The 24,454-nt window shown below is 32.5% G+C and overlaps 1 protein-coding gene across 1 annotated transcript in view; it reads right to left on the bottom strand.

Moving 5' to 3' along the window:
* The window catches only part of LOC125054404 (5-hydroxytryptamine receptor 1-like), a 92,247-nt gene that overhangs the window by 6,925 nt on the left and 60,868 nt on the right, over positions 1-24,454 (bottom strand). The gene's annotated exons all lie outside the window — the stretch shown is intronic.

Genomic DNA, 24,454 nt, shown 5'->3' with positions numbered 1-24,454 from the left:
ACCTCACATGATATCTAACCCTGGCACCACGTAAGAGATTAAAATAATTATTAGCAACAAGGAGTCATGACGCATTAAAGGATAATAAAATTTAATGTGATCATATCTAGGTACAAACGTTTCCACGTTATAATGCTGTCTTAAAATACTAACTACCCATTACATTACGTATATGGAAAGTCATATTAACCTGAATGATAACTATCTACAACAGTGTGTCTGCGCATGAGTTGAATAATAATTTCATTTCCTTTTATTTTTGCGCTTGCTAATGTCTGATTTGTTACATTTGAGCCTAAATAATGATTTTAAAAATTTATTTGGTTTCCCTTAGTTCTATCACATTAAAATCTTATAACTAGTATAATAATGAATGTTTTTTTAATAATAATAAAAAAAAACTGTTCCTAGACTATCCTGCTGTTATATTAACAGAAGAGAAAAGAAATCGAAGTGTACAGCTTGAACACGTATTTTAATAAATATCAAGGATATCACACCAAAAAGAGTTTAACCGAAATAAGGCGTTATCATAAGGCGTCTTAGGAATTTTTGATCAGATAAAAGATCAGAGTTTTGTAAACAGAGATCAGTAGAATTTAGAATTTAATTGAATGGTAAGTATAAGTAAATATATATTTAAACATAGCATATAAAGGTCCTAATATAAAAAAAACAGTGGCGCTACAACCTCTTTAGGTCTTGGCCTCAGATTTCTGAATCTGTTTCATGATCATTTTTAAATCTAATAGGCAAGTAGGTGATCAGCCTCGAGTGCCTGATACACGCCGTCGACTTTTTGGGTCTCAGACATTTCGGCGTCCTCACGATGTTTTCCTTCACCGTTCGTGCAAATGTTAAATGCGCAAATAGAAAGAAAGTCCATTGGTGTATAGCCGGGGATCGAACCTACGACCTCAGGTATGAGAGTCGCACGCTGAAGCCACTAGGCCAACACCGCTCTAATATATGTTACCTAATTTTCATAAGGTCGCGTAGTAGATGTGCACGTGGCTCTTTGGGGACACATGCTTATTTCAAAATATGTACAGGATTAGCATATTGTAATAACATAACGGGACACAGAATAGGCCCCTGTAGTAGTCACATTTGCATAAGCCAAATAAAGCTTTGCAGTGCGGTAAATTTTCTAATTTCCTGCCTGAAATTATTTCCTGTAAGTAAACGTTCTAACGAGCTACTAAAATATTAATCTAATCTCACGAGTGACAGTTTAAAAACCTTATTTTGGTTAATAGCTACGTTACGTGACTAAGTAGGAGATAAAACGTATAAGATATCTCAGTTAAAACGTGAAACTGTAATGAGACTACGAAATATGCTTTGTCGTTAAATTAGCTTTTAGTTAAATTGTTGAGTTAATAAGCATTTTAATGTATGCAAAAGCTTACTTTATAGTATAATTAATTTAAAATAATTAACACTGTACAGTATTTGGCTATTTATACAATAAAATCTTCCAATGTTTTATTGTTTATAAGAAGTCACAAGAATTATAATTTACTCTTAGGTATAGGTATTAGGCATTCAAAAATAATAATCCATTAACTTCTTACTGAACTTGTTTATAATGTTGTCTGTATGTATTAACATGAACATCAGTTTTTATTAGACTAAAAATTCAATTACCTTATTAAAAAAACTACTATCTTCCTATATTATATATTCTATATGATATCTGTGCTCACTATTCTAATATCGTTTTGGGTCGTCCGTACGGTTCGTATAGGCTATTAACGGATAAAAAATAAACATTTTCGCGTCAGCGAGCTTAAAAAATGTTGCTCCAACACGAATTATGGCAATAGCTACCAGCAATATTGCATTCCGATGAGTAACTGACCGTAAAAAAGTGGCAAAACCACGTACAAAATTGAATTCCACTCGTAGATTCGTTTATACAAATATAAGGATTTTAGCACCAATATAACGAACTTAGAGAAAGTTATGACTTTTACGTGATATAGAGGTAGATTTTTGCTTTGAATTCATAAAATATTTGTATGTAAAAGGGTCGTTATTTGTGATGTCGTAACACACACATAATATTTAATAATTACTATTATGCACAGCTTCGGTTAAATATTATTGCGTTTGTAATATTAATATAAATGTGTACATATCAATGTCAAACTATGTCGTCGATCATGAACGCCGTCTTTAATTGTTCTTCCGAAAAAATAGTAGAACTGTATTAAAAAAATATAGTTTTAAAATCTTTAAGCCTTAGTTAAACAATACACAAATGAATAAATACACATACTGTTTACTGTAATCTGCTAGCGTGTTATAAGTAATAATATATTTATATCTATATATATAAAAGAAAGTCGTGTTTGTTACAACACTTATAACTCGAGAACGGCTGGACCGATTGCCATGGTTTTTGATTAGTTGGATTTGTTTCCGTCCCGAATAGCAGAATAAGCAATAAAATATCGGATAAGTTATCGAATAACAATAAATAAATTAATTAATTTTACGAATGCAAAAACCATATGGTGCCATCTGTTGACAAAACTACGCATCATTTTACGTCGAATTCGTGTCAGTTCAAGAAATTCCGATCTTGAGGTGAATGAGGACATGCATAACCATGCTTTGATCCTGATCAAAAGATGTTGGATATCAGAAAGTGCTTAACATGCAGTATCGCCATATTGACGCTAGAGAGAAGATGCCTAATGTGTAAAACTGCCATTCTTCTTTCGCAATGGCAAGCAATAAAACATTTCTGTATTTGCAAAAAGTTGTATTAATGTAATACTTAACATTAATGATATCGTAAAATAAATTAAAGTAACAACGATATTATAAGGTTGTAGGGCGGAACGAAGTTAGCCAGGTCAGCTAGTTCTTAATATTTAAAAACCAAATAAAATATACGATACTGGCGAGTTAATACGACATCGGCCACATTATGAATCCATCTATCTAGAATCATGGCGCTAAAGTTTGTATCATATATGAATAATGCAAAATCCTAGATTAGAGTAAACCCTAGGGACCGCACTAAATTAAGGGATTACAAGTTGAAATCCAACTAAGACGTAACCCACAATATTTAGACATAAATAATAAATGAAGCTTTGGCACACCACTTAAGTATTGACATGACATGGTTTTGACATGTTTATTCAACGCCAATACAATGAAGGAAATTACTGTAACTAGGTGATCAAGAATAGAAATTAAATATTATATACAGTAAGTACTCGCAAGTATACACGACATTTCGTAAGAAAATAAGACTAACATTCAGAAATGTATCTGCTTTCTCATTGGCTACGGAACTTCATACATGCAAGTATGTGGCGCACACCAATGCAATTATTATATTAGTTTTAAAGAAATTAAGTGACGTTTATATTCAATAAATGAATTGTAGATATTGTGGAGGATGGATCAACAGTTCGTCCAACCTAAAGGGAGGATCTTCGACCAGTCTAACCACTGACTGGTCCAGAAGCTGAGATCGTGAAGTTGTATACATCGTTAGCAGCCGGAATAAATTGTAATAACAAAGTTCATTTTAAACGCACGTACTTTATATTGTTTGAAAGTAACCTATCATGCACATTGACGATTTCCATTGATCCGTTAATCACATTTTATAAATTAATCGAATTATACTTAAGAACGAAGTTATAAATAATTACTAAAATATGAAATCATACCTATATACGCTTTTTAAAGTTATACCAAATGTATAAGTTTAAAGAGCATAGTTGAATTTTCAATAGTCTTTAATAATAATTTTTCAAACGAATGTCTAAAATATAAAATATAGTTCAGATAAAAGATGAAAATTATGTTAATAGCCCTATAATGATTAAATTTATCGGCATCTTTATAATAAGTTGTGTACCATCATACCTAATCTATAATAATAGATCCATTCAAAATACTCCGAAGCCCTTTTTGTTCAGTTTTCCCAAAACCGCCTTGTATTTTTCTGTGAACAACAGGAAAATTGCTCGTAATAATCGTAAAATGACCGAGGTAGTTATTTTCAATTTTCTTTAATAACGTTTCTTGTTACGGAATCATTTTGAGGGTAAACTTTTGAGGCTCATTTACGTACATTATGTACGCACTTGTTTACTGTGCACTTCATGAGTTTCACAAGGTATTTCTCGGAATAATATGGGGTCAAACATTTGTATAAAAACATTTAGGCCCGACCACCAGAGGCGCTGCTTTCTTGTTTCTCTGCGTCAGATATTTGTAAACATTTCTTAGAAATATTTGACGCGGTTGTATTTTCTATTAGTATTTCATACTTAGTCAAACACTTGGTAGACCTATTCATAACATTTATCTTACTGTTTATAGTTCCCATTTATAAACATACTTATACATACACATTACATAAATGGCAGTACGTTTATCCTAAAAAACCTACTCTCTTTCTAAATATATCTTTACGTTCTTAACAAAACCCTACAATAAATTGTATGTTGTTCGCACCTGCTTTTAGTCTAGCAAAACACAGCAAACTTTTGTTTTGAAATCCAACTACGTCGATGCTGAAGTTTTCTCTTGATACTTCGTATAAGAGCCAAGTTATCTTAGTTTCAAACACAAGTTAAACCGACATTGGTAAAATATTGCGTCCATGATAGTTTAAACATTGCATTGTTATTTCAATATAATACCTCAAATCCTGTTTTACATTTCAGATTCTCATTTTGAGGCCTGTGACGAGTTTGAACTTGAACAATACACTTTATATGTGCGCTTAAAAATATGCTCGTATGGAAAATATTCATATAAACTTTTAATAAATTTAAGAAATGTATTAAAGAAAAGCTGTGTAAAAAGGCTTACTATAAAGTTAACGATCATCTAGTTGATAAAAGGGCCTGGGACTAGTGATGACAGGCTACTTCTAATTAATTTGCGATATTTGTTTTAAAATAAGTGTTGTTTGATTATTTGCTATTTTAAAAGAGTACCCTCTGTCTTCTTTGCCGATGAGCAGGGATGCCTACAAATTCAAATTTAGTGCCGTGGAATAAGTGATACCTGTATCTTATGTTCCATAATAAACATATTGCGGAAAACCGGCATGTTACAGGCCTATATCTACGACCTGTGAAAGCACAGAAGGCGTACTTCAAATATTAAAGAAACATTCAGAAATTTATCTCCCTACCCATTGGCTACAACTTCATACATTCAAATATGTGGCGCTCACCAATTATTGTATTGGTTTCAACCTATTAGATTTCAGCTTCTATAGGTAAAGGTATATTTCTACGTCTGTTATATTGATTTTGTTAATGTAATCTCGCAGTTGGTCAAGGTCCTTGACAGCTCGGGCTGTTTTGGCGAGCATAACTCGGCCGGAATGGGCTTTACCAGCGCAAGGGCGTTTCCGGTGAAATTTGGACCTTGGCTACGTCCGTCGGTGGTCGTCCGCGGGGTGGTCAATCGCCTGAAGAGCAGGACGGAAGCTGGAGTAAGAGAAGTTCGTAGAAAAGGTCCACATCTTGCCCGGTGAAGGTAATGGTAGGAGAAGTCGGGGGCAGAGGCCTACCCGTTGGTCTACCACGTCAATTATGGGTCTTAACATTCCTAATGCTTTGAGACAAACTGAGGATGGAGTGGTGTGGAGGCAGCAAGTCGTGATACATCGACTTAAGGCTTTTCAAGACAAGCACGACATTCAGTAATGAAGTTTGCGGAGAAGGAGAAATTTTAATTTTGGCTTTTAATTTGTCACCATTTCACAGATTATTTTCTTATTAAAATCGTTTCTATAAAAGAGATTTTTAAATTTACAGCATTATATTATTTAACATTTCAACTTTAACTTTATTAAGATATACGTAATTAAAACTTCGCTTATTAAAATAGCTCGTGAAATTAGGATTTCTCGTATCCTTGCTCATTAAAACTTTTGAACGTATAATATTTTATTTGTTATAATTTAGGCGTAATTTGGTATTTGATATTATAAAATAAAGGGATGAACAAATATTATTTTAGTCTAAGAAATATGCTATAGGGTATAGATTTTTTTCCATTTAATACATCAATTGAAGGTACAGAAACAGAGTTAACCTTAGTGCCTGAAGAGTAACATCATAATACAAAGATAGCATAGCAAAACATGCAAAAACAAATGACACAGAACAGAGAAAGAAGTTAGAGCAACATTAGGGAGAAATTTTTAAGCAAGCTTGTCAGTCTTGCGCAAGCAAGTCTTGATAGTCTTTAAGTTTAGGATATACGAGTATGTATTGTTATATGATATAAAAATGCAGTACTCTGTAAAGCCCAAGGAGATATAGCTATACCGATCCTGACGTTTTTGTAAGCAAAAACACAACATTACATACAAAAACTTAACATTAAATTCGGGATTCCAAGCGCTTATTGCTAAAATTATTCAGAGTACTGACGTAAAGGTTTCTCATTACCGTCTTATCTTATGACACATAGACAATACTAATTAGCGTTTACTTAAATATTTTCTTCTCTATATGTTTTCTGAATTAACATTTTTAAGGCATGTAAATTACTTGATTTAAAATAAAAGTAAAAATAAAATCTAATTATGATAGTTATCTTTAGTTTTACAGAAGAGAGAAATAATAATTATTTTCATACAGTCAACTGTTGCCTACGTATTAGTTCAATTAACTGTTTAATAAACTAATTCAATTCTGCACCCTAAAGGAACAGAGTGAATTGGACCAAAGCATTCACTTTACAGTTTGACATTGCAAAACTAACTTCGTACCTGACTTATTTACACCAAGTTGGCCACTTCAGAAATGTAAATAAGCGGACTGTAACTATTATTGACACAAACTTCAAGCATGAAGAAGAATAATATAAAAATAAAATAGGGCTACCACTTTTAGATTTCTGTATCTATTTCGTGATCATTTGTTTTTTATTACGGGCAAGTAGGTGATCAGCTCTATGTGCCTGACACACGCTGTCGACTTACTTGGATCAAAGGCGCTTGCCTATAATTTCCTCACGATGTTTTCCATCACCGTATGAGACAAAACACATAGGTAGACAAAAATTCATTGGTTCACCGACGGTGATCAAAATGGAGAGATGAAAGTACGCATGCTAAAGCCACTTGGTAAACACTACTTCAAAAAAACGCAAGGTAAGTTGTTTTAAAATTCAAATTTGATGATATATTTAAATAATATTTATACTAGAAATACTTCATAGGTTCTAGAGGCTTAATTGTTAATAAAAACTGAAGCTATTACATGTCGTAACCGCTCATTGTACATGCAGGAGCGTAATAAGCTTAGATCCCTTTGAAAAGTCAAAAGGTAGCCTGCTCAGGCCAGCTTATATGGAAATAAGGCCCTTTGTAATATTAGACGACCCCAATTAACCTCGATATAAACAAGATTAATATGAAGTAACAAGAATTCCTTAGAAACCTTGTTATTGTGATGTGTTGTTTGTTGGAATGCGAAGGCATGAGATAAGGGTGTGTCACATCAAACAAACACCAAAATCTTACTTAGATACCACACATTTTATCGATATGTACGCGCCTTAATAGATTTGTATTTGCTTTGAGTCGAACTCGCAAAGAGGCCTCTAAGCAAGTTGTTTCCTCGGTTCTGCGCTATGTTATCCTTTTGTGGAGAAATTCGGTAGATGTGAATAAGGTTTTTATTACTCAGAAAAAATGTATTGGGGCTATTATGGGAGTTGGACCTGTTGTAAGCCATGTTTTTACGAAATCGGTATTTTGACAGTAACATTTTTATATAGCCTTACAGAAGTTATGACTGTAAAAAAACTGCGTGCGTAAAAAGTAGGCACACATGTCAGAAGTGAAACTTCTTTGGCAAACTAATTTTTAACTCATGTTCATATTTATACATTCTAAAACTTTAGATTTCCGAGACTTAGAGGGAGGTAAAAAGGACATTTTTTAATTTTTTAAATTTATTTTCGATAGTAAAAACACGTGGCATTTTAATTTACAATTCGTCATTTTAAATTTCAATAAATTATTTTGCATAAAATATAAAATACAAGTATTTCATAAATTCTTTTTACGAAATTTTAATTATAAAAATAGAATTTCTATAAGGTAATGCGCCCTTCTTACCCTGTCTCAATCGGCCTCAAACACTCTCTCCCTTTTCTTCGACAAAAACGCTGCACATCTTCGTGACGTTTTCGTAAAAATTTACCCTCATGCGTCTAAAGAAGATTTACTTCAAAAGTATTCAAAATTGTTCAAAACAATAAACTTGCCTGTATATACCGAGGGATGGCTATCAAACTATATAATCACTTTCCTAAAAGTTATAGATCACTGCCGTGTAATGCCTTTCAAGGGGAAGGTTATTAAATGTTTAAAGCCAAGGTGTCTTTATAGCATGGGCCAGTATTAAGACCATAAGTTTGACAACAATTATAAATAACTTAACTTATTATTATGACATTATGTTAATTTCCTATTATATGACATTAAGAATTATTTTTATATGGCTATTGTGCGGATTTTTATAATTAATCGATTAAAATGTACCACTTTTTTTGCAAATAAATGATTTATAATTATTATTAACAAATATAGAATTTATCACAGAGTGAGTTTTCCGTTGTTAATATAATCTTTATATGTGCAGCTGTCACTAGCTGTGTACGTTTCGAACCTATATTATACATATTACCCATAAACCATTAACCATATTATACAGATAAATATAATATAAAATAAAGTAGCGACTTTACCACTAACAACACGGTTTAAAAAGCAAGAAGAGAATGCGCTTTCTTATAACTTCAGCACTGAATCCGACAAAGTGCTTTAGAAAAACAAGAAATTCTTTTATTGCAAGAACTATTGAGATTCCTACTGTTACACCGTATCAAACCTAACAATGGCTCATTGTAAATTTTCAGTCGAATGGGTATAGGATGTATTGGAGATATTTCAATCGAAAATATAAATACGTAGTACAGAACTAAATGTGTAATAAATTTGTGTGTGTGGCCATTACTATAATATATATATTACTAAGACCGTCAGCAAGTTTATACTTTCTTATTATTTAACTCGATTATAAAACTACGTATTTATTTACGATTATATTTTATACGTATATGACTTATTAAGATGTTGTTTGAGCCAAAAGTGGGCTACTTTTTCTTTATTATGACAGGTTATGCCGTGGCACTGAGTCAGTATAGTTATAATGACAGTTAATTAACTGCAAATGCGCTAGTAAATTAAAAGAAGTCCGAGTGATAAGGTAAAACAAAAAACGCAAGACAAAATATCACCTTTAATTGTACTGGAATTGTAATATCTAAAATAAGAAATATCAAACTCAATACGATATAAGGAAGATATAGTGCGCAGTGCGTGTACCTAACCGAGTATTGGAATAGAGATTCCGTTGACCAATCATAATAGAACAATAGGCACAATCGTTTCGATTTTGTTTTTCCAATCTTACTATTAAATATTCGTTCATAGTTTATCTATGGTTACTCTATATTTATGACGAGAAAATGTAGGTATTTCGAATAAACGATAAAGTAAAATGCTATAGTTACGCTGGTATAAAGCTCAATGCCGTTCTAAGCAGCACTTGCTATTTCGAGGTGTTTGTACTACACCCGTGTGCTACGGTGTTAATAACGCTTCAATAAGGAGACCCATTTAATCGAAGAACTCTATTCTCCGCTTATTTCAAATGCAAATATTGAATAGTCTAGGATCGTTTTACCTTAGAGTTCTTTAAGTAACTTAAGCTACGTTCCTTTACAATCATTTTTATTGAATGACAAGTTGAGTACTCTGATTAGAAACATCGGGATGAACTTTTCACGTACTAAACTGATTGCCCGAAAAGATCGCTGGAAATCGGTAAGACGATTTTTTAAGTTACTATTTAAGTTTTCTCATGGTTTTAGTGTTGTAGTTCTAGTGCAACATAGTGTTTAATAAATAAGAAAGTCATAATTTTTTTTTAAATCGTATACCGAGACATGATCATACAGATGAACAGGCAAACCACAAAACCGTATATAGCTGTTTAACTTCATTAACAGATATTTAAAATACATTTTTATATTAGGAAAGTAAAACTTGTAATATTCCTTTTCAAAACTTCACTTCATCATTTTATTTACATACAACTGTAATTCCGCGAGACTTCAGAGGATTTCAAAAGCTTTGTTTACTGAAGTAATATCTGTGTAAAACCGATGAAAAGCTTTTACTGTCGGCTATTTTTATCCTTAAATAGTCTTTGTAATAGTCAAATACGCAAAGCGCTATTCAAATGTTGTTTATTATTTTAAAACTAGCTTAAATAATTTATTTAGACGAGTTAGTTGCAGACGAAGTATGTACGCTATTATTGGTGGAAAACTATTTGTAATTTTAAATATTTTTATAAAGCCTTGTTACGATTCAAACAAATCAAACTCATACTCAAACTCAAAATATCTTTATTCATATAGGTAAACAAGTACACTTATGAACTTCCAAAAGAAGTTAAATTAATTGTAAATTTACATTTACTACCAGTTCGCAAGTCAAGGGCGTAGAGCGCGTAAGAAGAACTGGCAAAATACTTCCCACCACTCTTTTTAATCGCCAAGTACCTATTGAGTTATACAAATATCAAGATATCAAAATAAGTATATGTACGTGTAATAGGTATCTATCGATAATTTGTAAACTGTCTTATCTGTGGATAATAAAACTGACAGTTGTTTTATTTATTAAACGTGTCATATTTGTGTAAACAAAAGTGAGAAGACTTTTCAAATTAAATATGGTAGCCACATAAATAACATATTTAATTTTATTAAAAACAGCACACATTTACATATATAAAATTAAAAAAAAAAGAATTGAGTTGCTATACAATATAACTAAATCAAAAAACAAAGTTTGGTCAAAGCACAATATTTATTCAGGAGTGTGGCACCCAAAATTAAAATAATGATGATCGACAACCTTCAAAACCGCAAGAATAAATAAATATACAAAACTACGAGAATGCTGAAACGCACGCGAAACACACGCGTTTCATAATCTCTTTAGCTAATACTGTTAAAATTCAATAATACGAACACGAAGTTGCCGAGACAAAAATGGTTGGTTCAAGAATGCTGGAAAATCTTATGCCTTAAACTGAGTTTCCAAATTCAAATAATCAAAAACTAGTAAAAGTTTTTAATATAAAACACAATACCTTAGAAGTAAAATTTTAAATTAGTCGTAGCTGCCATGTGATGCTGCCATTAGAGAATTCATTGGAGTTACACCTTAATCTGCCCTTTTTTACCTTCACCTAGAGCTAACTCCAGTACGATAGTATTGGGGTTATTAAATTTTAATCAAAGAAAAAAAAATATTATTAAAAATCGGATTGCATAAGTTATAAGTTTGAAAATTTTACGGCGATTTATTGTTGTTTGGCTTGTAAAAAAGTTAGATTGTTGTTAGATTATATTTGCTTCGCGTTTTATGCAAAAAAAAAATTAATTGGTTTGTTTCCCCGTGTATCAAGCGTAATTTAACATAATCCCTTTCCGTAGTCTGTAAGTTTATTTTAAATTTTTGGTTTTAAACACATTTTTTATTTTGTAAAGTAGTGAGTTTCTAAATTTATATCTACTTAACATTTTTACAAACAAGGATAATCCACAAAAATTAATTACACATATATAATGTATGATCGAGGAACTAATGACTGTACAACAGGTAAGTAAGAAAACAATGAAGAAAAGTATTTATTTGAAAAATGGTGCTTACACAAAAAAATTACAAAAATACAACCATAAATAAGCCCAACTCATCTTCAATTTGACACCAGCAACACCGAGTCTCAGTGGGCCTCGTATGGTCTCTGATTGACAGCTGACTCTAAATTAAAATGTAAATAATTAAATCTCACAATTTTTTGACAATACACATTAATTAAATCCTATTTCCTCTATAGACCAGTGCAGATAGCCTTCAAAATAAATAAAAAGTGAAAAAAATTACAGTAGGATGAAACCCATTAGAAAAGCAGGGGAATATGATCAAAATGAAAGGAAAAATAAATTACGGTCGATCTGAGGTCGGGAAGGGGTAGGGGGGGAGGTTTAAGGGTAAAAAACGGTTTATCTCGATTTCCGGCAAAACTAAAAGTCCTATCGAAGAAAGTTAAATGGCAAAGTTGTAGGTAATAAAAAGATCTAAAACTTTTGTATTCACACATTTTTCACATAACCTCAAAATTGGTGTGAAAAATTCAAAAAACCAAGTTTTTGGTTTTTAATTTTTATCTTTTACAAAATTTTTTTTTTTTAAACGAAATTTGGTGAAAACTTACCTTATTATGTCCCAAATATACTGTAATTTATTTAATTAAAAATATTTATTTTTTCACCTTATTTTGAATTAATATCGAAAAAACACCCTAATTTTCAATCGAAAATTCTGACGTCAAAATTTCAGCTTTTTTCAAAAAGTTGGTGTGATTTAAGTTCGTTGAAATCTCTACTTTCCTATGGTAAAAAAAAATATATATATTACCATAGTAAATCTTCTCAGAAAATGCAAAAAATCGTACGCAGTAACGCCCAGACCCGTCATCCCCTTCCCTACTTCTCTATGAATCTTCTTTAAATTATAATTAGATGCCTATTTATTACTATTTTAAGATAACTTATATATACCTGAGTGACCTAAAAAAAGTTTTTTGCCTTTAGATGGGCTAAAATTTTCGTATTTCATAGAGAAGTAGGGAAGGGTATGACGGGTCTGGGCGTTACTGCATACGATGTTTTGCATTTTCTGAGAAGATTTACTATGGTAATATATATATATTTTTTTACCATAGGAAAGTAGAGATTTCAACGAACTGAAAGCACACCAACTTTTTGAAAAAAGCTGAAATTTTGACGTCAGAATTTTCGATTGAAAATTAGGGTGTTTTTTCGATTTTAATTCAAAATAAGGTGAAAAAATAAATATTTTTAATCAAATAAATTACAGTATATTAGGGACATAATAAGGTAAGTTTTCACCAAATTTCGTTTAAAAAAATAAATTTTTGTAAAAGATAAAAATAAAAAACCAAAAACTTGGTTTTTTGAATTTTTCACACCAATTTTGAGGTTGTGTGAATAATGTGTGAATACAAAAGTTTTAGATCTTTTTATTACCTACAACTTTGCCATTTAACTTTCTTCGATAGGACTTTTAGTTTTGCCGGAAATCGAGATAAACCGTTTTTTACCCTTAAACCTCCCCCCCCTGCCCCTTCCCGACCTCAGATCGACCGTAATTTATTTTTCCTTTCATTTTGATCATATTCCCCTGCTTTTCTAATGGGTTTCATCCTACTGTAATTTTTTTTTGTTTCAAAAATTATCGGCACTGGTCTACTATGGGACGTGTAATATTTAATTTCTTTTCGGTCACAAAGGATATAATTGGAGTTCCTAACAAAAGACATACCAATAGACGATGTTCTTAATCTTTCTAATGAGAATCTTGTTTGATGAAAATCATTAATATTTCTCATTGTTTCTGTAATCTTTGTACATTTAATACCTTTGAAGATACGATTAGTACGGATTTTTTTAATTATACGGTATATTTAATGGTACCTTATTGTTACAGTGAATGCCTCCGTCTTTATAATTATCATGTCAAACGAAAAATCTTCAGTGTTTTTGAAGTCATTAAAATTTATAGAAGGTTTTGTTAGCGCAAAATGAACATAAAAAGATTTGCGGTATTTATGCGTTATAAATTCAGACCAGAATTTTATTGTGTTTTAAGGAGTCCAACTTGTTTAATTACTCGAGTAAAAAAGAATATAAGCGGATGATCAATCAATCAATCAATCAAATCAAAATACGTTTATTCAGTTTAGATGCGTCTTAGGGCATGCTTATGAATGTCAAAAACATTTACAAGATGAATGATTTTAAGTATAGTTTTTGGTTAAAAAAAACCGTTTTAGTATGGCGAAGATAATAAAAAGATAATAGGATGGCCCCACGTCATGGCAAACAGTGTGTGGACCATTTAAGCGAGATATATATACTTTATTGGCGGCGCGAAGCGTGAGACGAAAGTAATAATAGAATAGAATACTTCACTAGTTAAGGTTTTATATAAACATACCACTAGCTACTGTGGGTGCCTTCTATGTACAAAAAACAGTAACAAAAAATGTAAGAACATCTTAGTACATTTCCATTGTAAATAATTTTATACAAAATTAAAAATGGTATTAAAAAACAGGTCAACGAACCTACTGTGATTCTTTGAACCATGTTGAATTGAATGGATATTCATTTGGATAATTTACAGGCCTACCCCCGTTTCAGAGACCTTTATAACACAATACAACACGCGGCGACCGTCTTATCTACAAACGAGTCTGATCAAAGAGCTTGTAAAGTCTCGTTATATGGCTCTATAGAATTGTAGATAATGAGGATGTTTTTACCAAACACAATGCCCCTGATTTAGACAAGATGACAGCAACTACCAAGTGTCAAATCGATATAAAGTCATAAATAATCTTCTCATAGGAGTTGTAAACTTTGGCATCGTAACTCCAAAAGAGAACAACTGATTCTGAGTGAATTAATCAATCGAACTTGGTCAGATACTTAAAATTTTCCTAAGAAGCTATTGAATATAGTTATTTAGATGAAAGTTTATTCACATAATCTATAGAGTTATTGAAGGTAGCCCAGAAATAATATATGTAATTTCAAAGGAAGGCTGAATTTTAATACGTGATTCTTTCTAAATTTTTAACGCTTTATTCGCTGACAGAAAAATAAGGTAAATGTTTTCATTTCAAATATGTACAAGCGAATGCAACCGTTTCTATAGTTTGAATGTAAAGGCATGTTGTAGTGAATATCCCTAGGGCAGAAGTAGAAAGTTTATAAAATGTCGGAAATTTTCGGAACTGAATATTGCATAAATACTATGCAGTGCAGTTTGTTCATGTTTTTGTATGGATTTCCGTAGAGACGGAGAAATTTCTAAGTTTTTTTTTGTGATATATTTCCGCCTTTTAATGAAACTTTTTTTTATATAACAAGGGACAAACGGACTGAAGACTCATCTGATGTTAAGTGATACCTCCGCCTATAGACACTGACATTGCTCTAGCAATAAAAGTGTCTATTGCTGCCAGATTTTTAAGAATTGTTACACTCTTTTCTTGAAGGATAGTGACGTCGAATTGGTTCGAAAATACTTCAGTGAAAACTTTTACTTTTAACTATACCTACTGATGTTTTCCTATACAAGCATTATTACCAGACAGTACGATTAAGTAGCGCAATCGGAATTTGGATATGAAAGGAATTAACGGCCCTTATTATTGAAATACTTTGTTACTCAAACCACACTAGGACGTTTACACACACTTAAAATTTATAAAACATCTTTGAAAGATCATTAGTTTACTATTGTAATCAAAATCCAAATATGATTTATTCATACGGGTAACACAATGTATAATTAACCTTATAAGAAATTTATTACAAAAAACTGAAATGCTTCCAAATTTACGCTTAATCAAATCAAGGGCGTAGAACGGATGCGAGAAATTGGCAGTAAATTACCATTTTTTGTTTACAAAATGTTTCGAATCACCTGCCGCAAGCATGCATTATCTTAAAGCAATTAATTATAACAATAAATAAATAAGAAAAACAAACGTTTAACCTCTACCAGCAATAAGCATCATAGACAAGACCCCGCTCTAGAATTAGTGTGGGAACAGCACGCAAATACGTAGTATTCTGACCCCTCCGAGCTGATACAACTATTGTTTCGCCGGCAATAGAACAAACTCTGTATTATTAACTAGCCACAAGGTGCCACAAAATGTACCGTTTTCTTAGCAAAATTATCAAAATTCGTTCATGCTTGACACGTAGAGTGTTGTTCACGTACACACCACACGTGACTCGCATGCTCATCCTTAGATGAAACTCTATCAACGTGCTTATTAATTATAATTCGAAATATTTTAGACGATTTCTTGGAATATGTTGTTATTTTCTAATCGAAATATTTATAATTATCTTAGTAATATAAAATGTAATCTTACTCTTTCACGTTTTTAGTAGCTGAATTACTTATGATCATTTTTGTATATACATCTTAATATATATAAATTACGTGTCAGGTTCTTTGTCCGCTATGGACTCCTAAACTACCGAACCGATTTCACTTAAATTTGCACACCGTGTGCAGTTTGATCTAACTTAAAAGATATTATAGCTTACATCTCAATTTATACCCGCAATATTATTTTATTGCAAAATATTTGTTTATTATTTGATAGTCACAGATGGCGCTGTGTTGAAAGTACCAACGTTTCAACTAAGCTACAATTTAATGACATTACGGTGGTCCCCATGACTGTTCTTCTACCGTTTCCCTTGAATAGGTTACTACTATGTAATATACCTAAAACCTTGGCCACAGCAACGCTTGGCCGGACTGCTAGTATAAAACGTATATATGAATCGAACACGGATGAGTTATGGGTACGAAGTAAAAATATATTCACACTCTCATGTGTTCAATGTCCACTTATTGCCTATATTAGAGAGGCTGCCGTCACCGTATTATAATTGAAAACTGCTATAAGGACAGATACAAGCAATAAACATCAAACATTAAGGTTCGCATTTTTACTAATATATAGTATATTAAATAAACCAAATAAAATCATCTACAATTTTGATCATTTAATAATAAAGTCTTACTTTGTTTAATAACATTGTGGAAGTTAAATTTCATAAAACAGTTCAATTAATTTGTATTGGAGTTAAAAAGAAATCCTAAAACAACATTACTTTGTTTTCATTTAATCGTTCTGATTTTACACGCAAATTAGAGGAGATATATTTTATATTGTTGTAAATTTTATTATCTCATACAATAACAAACCACCTGTTAAGATCCTTTCAGCTGCAGCGGGTAATTTCTACTGAGACTGGTCAAGTTTGCAGATATGTATGGGCATGGTCAAGATGTAATACAGTTTATATGCTTCGGGACATTAAAGTTTTAGTATGTAAAAGTCGTAATGGAATATTTAAATTTCCCCCATTCGATATTTGATTCCGAGATCTACAGTTGAATATGTTATCCACTAAGGAAGCAGTTCTGAATTTTTTTTATTGGATAATTCACACCAATTGACCTAGTCCCATGCTAAGCTGGTGAAGCATGTGTTATGGGTACTAGGCAACGGATATACATACATATTATAGATAGATAGACATATAAATACATATTTAAACACCCAAGACCTAAGCACAACACCAAATGCTCATCACATCGATGTTTGTCTCAGCCGGGGATCGAACCCGGGACCCATGGATTCGCAGTCAGGGGTACTAACCACTAGACCAATGAGCCGTCATCTGGAATGCATTGAGTATTGATAAATCAATTACAAATTGTATACATATTATGTTTTACGGCGTTTCCGCCCTTTAAAACACTTATATGATACAATAAGTGTTTTAAAAGCGTTGATGCCAACCTTTGGCAATGCGATATCAATTAACATTAGGTGTGCCTCCAATTTGCCCCCTGTTCTATAATAAATGTGGGTCTAATAACTTCAGGGTGCAACCAGTGGACTTTCTATCTATGTGTGCAACTAACACTACCACGTAGGGTGTAGGAAAACATCGTGTGGAAACCGGCGTGTCTCATATCCAAAGATCGACCGACATGCCAAGACAGAAAGCATATCACCCACTTGTCTATGAAATAAAAATGATCATACAAACGGATGCAATTCCACCAAACCCAAGAAGGGTTGCAGCCACTGGATTATTATTTAATAATTGTATTCTGTTATCGATATTATTTATTACTATTAATGAATTAGTTTGTAGAATAATGCGGAAAAATATAATCCCGGTATAATCGTACATCAGATTTCATACTAATTAAAAATTGTTTACAGTTTGCAGAACATTATGTTAAAATATAGTGCATAAATTGCAAATTGTAAAGTTGTAGCTGAAAAACAATTCACATAAAAATATTTATTTAACGACAAACGGTGAACGCGAATTTTCACATTTGAAGTGTCCATTAAAATATTTCATGTATTTATTGTTTCAGTCACAAATACGTCACCGGCAGAGGAATTTACAACTGAACAATTTGTTTCAAATAGAGTTCACAAAATGCACCTAGCATTTTTTAGATTTTACAATTATTAAATTACACATACATTTATTACTCTTCAAACAATAAATCTACTATTAGGTATATATAATCTTAATATATATAAATTACGTGTCACGTTGTTTGTCCGCTATGGACTCCTTAACTACCGAACCGATATCAATCAAATTTGCACACCGTGTGTAGTTTGATCCAACTTAAAAGATAGGACAGCTTACATCTCATTTTATACCAGCAATATTATTTTATTGCAAAATATTTGTTTATTATTTGATAGTCACAATTCTAACAGATGGCGCGGCGCTGTGTTGAAAGTACCAACGTTTCACATAACCTACAATTTAATGGCATAACCACCAAAAAAGCATGGTGGATTGGTGTTCTCCTGCCGTTTCTCTTGAATAGTTTACTACTATGTAACATAACAAAAATCTTAGTCACAGCAACGCTTGACCGAGTCTGCTAGTAATAATATAAAATAAATATCTCGCAATAAAGACAACATTAACCACAAAGCTTCATAAAACGAGAGTTGAAAGATATTTTCAACAATACTCCAAGCGAAGTAAAATCATTGTCAATAACATTCAAATCACATGCTAATAAAAACTATTATTGCTTAATGACCTTGAACCATGTTATTGATTGAAGTTTCTTAGCTTGTTCTACCCAATACTTTATATACAATTTTCTTTTGCGAACTGTGGAATCGACTCCCGGTGGGGGTCTCCCTAGGAGATACGACCTCCAATTGTTTAAAAAAATGACCCTCAAAGGCCGACAACGCACCCACTAATCGGCTGCAATGAATGCCCCTTTTGGGAGTCTCGTAGATTCGTATACTATAAAAAATAATATCCCTCATAATAGCGGGTATTGGAATTGCTACCGCTATTGGAAGAAACGAGAACTGTCAAATCTTGTGAATAATTTAGTTTTTTAAGAATTTGACCCGTTAGAATATGCTAAATGTAGATGTTGTTATATAGAGATTCGAATTTCAAATTTCAAAACTGTCAATTTATCGGTCCATATCACCGCACATTGTATTAAGAAAATGGGATAACAATGTCTAACAGGCCAAAAATAGTCAATTAACTGATCGTGAACACATTCGACAGTTTTGCCAATAAGTAATGGCTATCTTGTCCAATAAGACGGAGTGAGTGACAGCCGGGCGGGTCTCAATTACACCCTGATGGATGGAGCCGCTAATGAAACTGGAAAAACGGTTTATTTTATTACTTTAGGGTGAGTATTTGACGTTTTTCTGTCTCGACGATGCTTTTTAGGGATCTCGAGGGTATTGCTGCCTTAGATTTAACTTCTTGGAAGTAACAGAACTGGACAGTGTTTCTTTATGGTTGTAGATATATCGGCGTTTCGTCACCATCATATCATTAATCGACAGTCCACTCCGTAGCGCGATAGAAGCGCACCTCATCTCACCTTCCATGTTCTGGCGTAATACAGATTGTTTCTTAGTAACCACGAACGCTGACCACCAATGCCTTAAAATGATGCCTCTCAATATTTAAGAGTCTGGTTTTCTTTCATGGTATTAATATTTTTATTAAATCTGTACGTGGGCATTCAATCAATCAATCAATCAAAATACGTTTATTCAATTTAGATGCTTCTTAGAGCATGCTTATGAATGTCAACAACGTTTACAAAATTCACGAAAGAGCAAGACTACGCCATCATTAAATGTTTAAATTACAGCACCGCTTCTTTTGAACTAATACGTACATACTTAAAAAACATATATCTCACAAAGTAGTAAGCATATAACTATAAGATACTAGCGGACCCCACAGACATTGTCCTGCATGATATTTCAAGCGATTAGGATATTAAACAAAGTATGAAAGTATCGACTGCAACGCCATCTGCCGGGCTGATTTGTGAATCTAAATCATCCAGGGCTCCGCCCAAACGCATGCAAAATCATTCAAATCGGTCCAGCTGTTTAAGAGGAGTTCAGTGACATACACACGTACAGTAGAATTAAATATATATATATATATATATATATGTTAGCTATCCTATCTTTTGAGTTAGATCAAACTGCACACTGTGTGCAAATTTGATTGAAATCGGTTTAGGAGTCGTTAGGAGCGGACAAACAACTAATTTAATGTGTATGTAATTACCGTGAAATATTTAATGTAATTTATATATATTAAGAACCTAATCGTCTATGATTAACAGAAACTTCTAGACGTGTTGCCTTCACAACATGTTTCGTAATATACTTAGTTATTTGCCAGGACACGGTAGACTGATACCAGATTGTACCAAGGCCGACTATAAAACAGCTTGTCATGGAAAAGGCATAGAAAATCTATTTCAGCAAATCATGGAATTCCGTTCCATCAATAAATGTCTGTCGTAGACAATAGGAAGGTAGCTAGTAGGTAATCATATAACCAAACAAGTTTTGAAATAAATTAAGTAGATTATTTTTCCGACCCAAATATCGGCCAATAGAATTGCACCATTCGACGTCACGTGGTACAACCTACATGGTATTATACTGACAATTTTTTGTGAAAATTTTCTCTGGTCGTTGCTTCAAGAAAAGTATTAAGTAGTTGTTTTATTCATTATGAAATTCTTATTTGTTAACTGTACATTTCGTCTCATGGTGCAATTCTATTGGCCGACATTTGGGTCGGAAAAATAATCCCCCGAATACCACTCGAGCTTCAAAATTATCTGGTATTTCCCTCAAGGTTCGTTGCAAACAAATTTAGTTGTCATGACGACTGTCGTCGTCATGACAACTATATTAATTGTTTGCAACGAACCTATCGGGAAATACCCGATAATTTTGAAGCTCTTGTGGTATTGCATATGACAATTTTAAGTTGCGGTTCTGTACTAACAAATACTATTTGTTTTTATTTTTATGCAATAAAATGTGAATATATACAATATGCTGGTGTTGCTGTAATGCAGTATCAAGATAATAAAAAACAGTGGGGCTGCAACCATTAGGTCTGGGTCTCAGATTTCTGTATCTATTTCGTGATTATTTGTTTTTTTTCAATAGGCAATGCTGATATTCTACAGCCTTACGCACGCCGTCTACTGGTCTAAGATATGGCGGTTCCCTCATGATGTTTCCTTCACGAAGACAGAAAGTCCATTAGTGCCCGGTAACGAACCTTCAAGCTCAGTGAGAGCTGAGGTCACACGCTAAAGCCACTAGGCCAACATTGCTTCGGCATCAAGTGAAATAAAATTAAAAATGTTAACTTCGAGAAATTTCCAGCTCTATCGTCAGAGTCTCGAATCCCAAAAATTGGGGCAAACCTAGTATGTTTGAAAATTTGTTATGGGTAATTACCCATTACGTGAGTAAGATTTCTGTAGTAGCTAACCTAAAGACTTTTACAGGCTTTACAAGAATTCTCCACGTAGCCGCCATGTTACTGTTAAATCTTTAAGATCACTTATGAAAACGCAGATAACACCTAGTATTATTAAAATCCAAATCCAAAGTCACGGGAAATCAAAACTTGGAAGCAGTCTTTTTTATACTCTTTTTTGTTAATTATGAATTTCTAATTAGGCGTGAATTTTACGTCATCCGCTGACGAAATTACTCAAAGTTGAATGATATTCAAATGTAAAGGTCAAAGGTTAAGCCGTAGGTCTGGCTTTGTATGTAAAATGTATACGTACGAGGCCGTGTATTTCTAATTAAATAACATTTCTAGGTTTGACTATCCTGTACTATTTTGTACGGAGGTTATGAAAGCAGCTCCCTTTCGCTCATTATGTTATACAAATCATAAACACTACACAATTATTTTAATGGTTTTAGTGTTTAATTAAAAATAATAATAATAGAAGTCTTTTATTTCAGACACACTTAAACACATTTATATTTCTATCATCGCATTCTTTTCCAAATCCCACACTAGAGGTTTAATTCTATTATACTATCAATAGTCATAGTAAAAGTCAAGCAGTAGCACATAAACTAGAATATAAATTTTCGGGTCAAATAAGAATCAATTTCTCCTATAAACTTTCTAAACGTCATCGAATCAGTGTGAATTGGTTCTTATGTCAATAGCATAAAACTCGGTTTCCTCTGACAAGTTTAGGATATACCCCATAGTTTATGTGATAACACAAAAGTACGATCTTTATGCCGTTTTTCTATTCATGTTTACCATCTAATTATTACTTTTATGTGTGTTTTCGTACTTCCTTCGACATAAATTGGAAATGATAACAATCGTTGATTCTATTTTGTCTTGAACTTTGTAGATTTTATATATTGAGCGATAAAAATGTGTTTTGGTGTTTATGATAAGAATAATCCAGTGTTGTCATAATCCTTGATGAATTTTAGGCTTATCATCAGTAGGTAATATTGTGTTTAATGTATGCGAACTACATTACATCGCTACATTTGAATAAAACTTATTTAACGTACACAAATCCGAATTATTTACATGAACATTCCCAGTGATTTGAATATTAGAGCGAGAACAGTGTCTTATTGATCTATAAATATAGTGATTACTATAAATTAACATGAAATTAGCCAATGCTGTAACTGACTAACTGTAGTGCCTCAAAATACCTACTAGATATTAAATACAAAAGGCGGAAACATACTACTAAAACGCGACGCGACGTGTCGTGTCGACACCCGATGTCCATCGTGCACATTACCAACACGCGACACCACGACACGCTTGCAAATTCAGAAGTCATTTAGCTGATTTATTCCCCGCGCAATGTGCTAGCAAGTTTTTACCAATTTGAGGTTCAGATTCGAGGAATGTTTGCAGCGCAATGGTGCACATCTGGATGATGTTATTTTTAAGAAATAAATTTCCCAGATGTCTATTTTAATTGAAATAAAAAATTGTATGTGTGTTGTATTTAGTTTTTTTTATTATATTCTATTTTTCCTAACTCCCTGTTTTTGTCCTTGTATTGAGGTAATCTCATGTCATATAAAACAGAATATTGTTTCACCAACTCAATTAATTGTTCGTCGTTCATTTCGCCAAATAAATCCAAAAATATCTAAGTATATAAATTGACATTCGTGTCAAAAACTCGAAAGACTGACGCATGACGTCATCATCACAACATCCACAACACGCCGTTCCAAATCGATTGGATGTTACCGCGTGTGATCACATGGCGTGTTGTCTATGTGCATCTGGCGATATTAAATATATGGGATTGATAAGTACTGACATGCGTCAGATGGCGTGGTGTAGCGTCGCGTTTTGGTAGTATGTTTCCGCCTTCAATCTATGTCAAAATATCGTCTATACCTGTAGGTAAGTTATGGCAAACTTATGAACGTAAAAAAGATATCTACTCTTTAACTTCCATTTACAACTAGGTCTTAAATCATGGTCGTGGAATAGATGAGAAGTACTGGTAAGTCACTGTTATTAGAGCGTTAAAATCTTATTTCAGTAAATTTTAGAATTAAATTAATTACCCAATTAACTTTATATTTGACGGAAAATCAAAATCTATATTTGAATAAACCTTGAGTCTGTGTATGAGAGCCATTACCTTGTGCCAAGGGCGAGCACATTTCATCATTATTCATCGTTAACATTGGCAATGAACCGGAGACCACCGGAACATTTGTCGTGTGATTGACACTGAAATAGAATTTTGTATAGTCAAGTTCCATAACACCGATTATGCAATTGATTGATCATAAATACATTTATTAAGAACACTAGGCTTAGTAATATAACTTATTATTGAAAAAATCATCATAGTCGTAGAATAGTGACGGATCTGACAAATAGTAAACTTTACAGTAGCCATTTCAAAATAACATAATCATGTTAGTTTTTGTCATACCTATTTTAAATTTTTTAATTAATATTCTGTTATTATGAAAATTGGCATACAGCAAACAAAAGGGGTTGTTTTGAAACAAAATAAAAATAATAAAATTAAATTACACAGATTTCTAGAAAAATCACTTGTTTCTATCAAATCCGTCACTTTACCGACTGATTACTTATTTGCAATTTAAAACACATGGATTTTTTTTAATGTAGCCGTAATATTTGGTAGTAGCGATGGTGTCAAAACTAATAGTATATTTACTGACTTATTTCTAGTCGTAACGATTGAAATTAATGTTTTACTGCCGCGTGTTAAGTAAATTTAATAAAGCTTAGTATTCTTTTCAGTAATGTGGCTTAA

The sequence above is a fragment of the Pieris napi genome, chromosome 12 (assembly GCF_905475465.1).
Source record: "Pieris napi chromosome 12, ilPieNapi1.2, whole genome shotgun sequence".
Taxonomy (NCBI): Eukaryota; Metazoa; Arthropoda; class Insecta; order Lepidoptera; family Pieridae; genus Pieris; species Pieris napi.
Note: the sequence above shows the minus strand (reverse complement) of the source record. Positions and strands in the feature narration are given on the sequence as shown.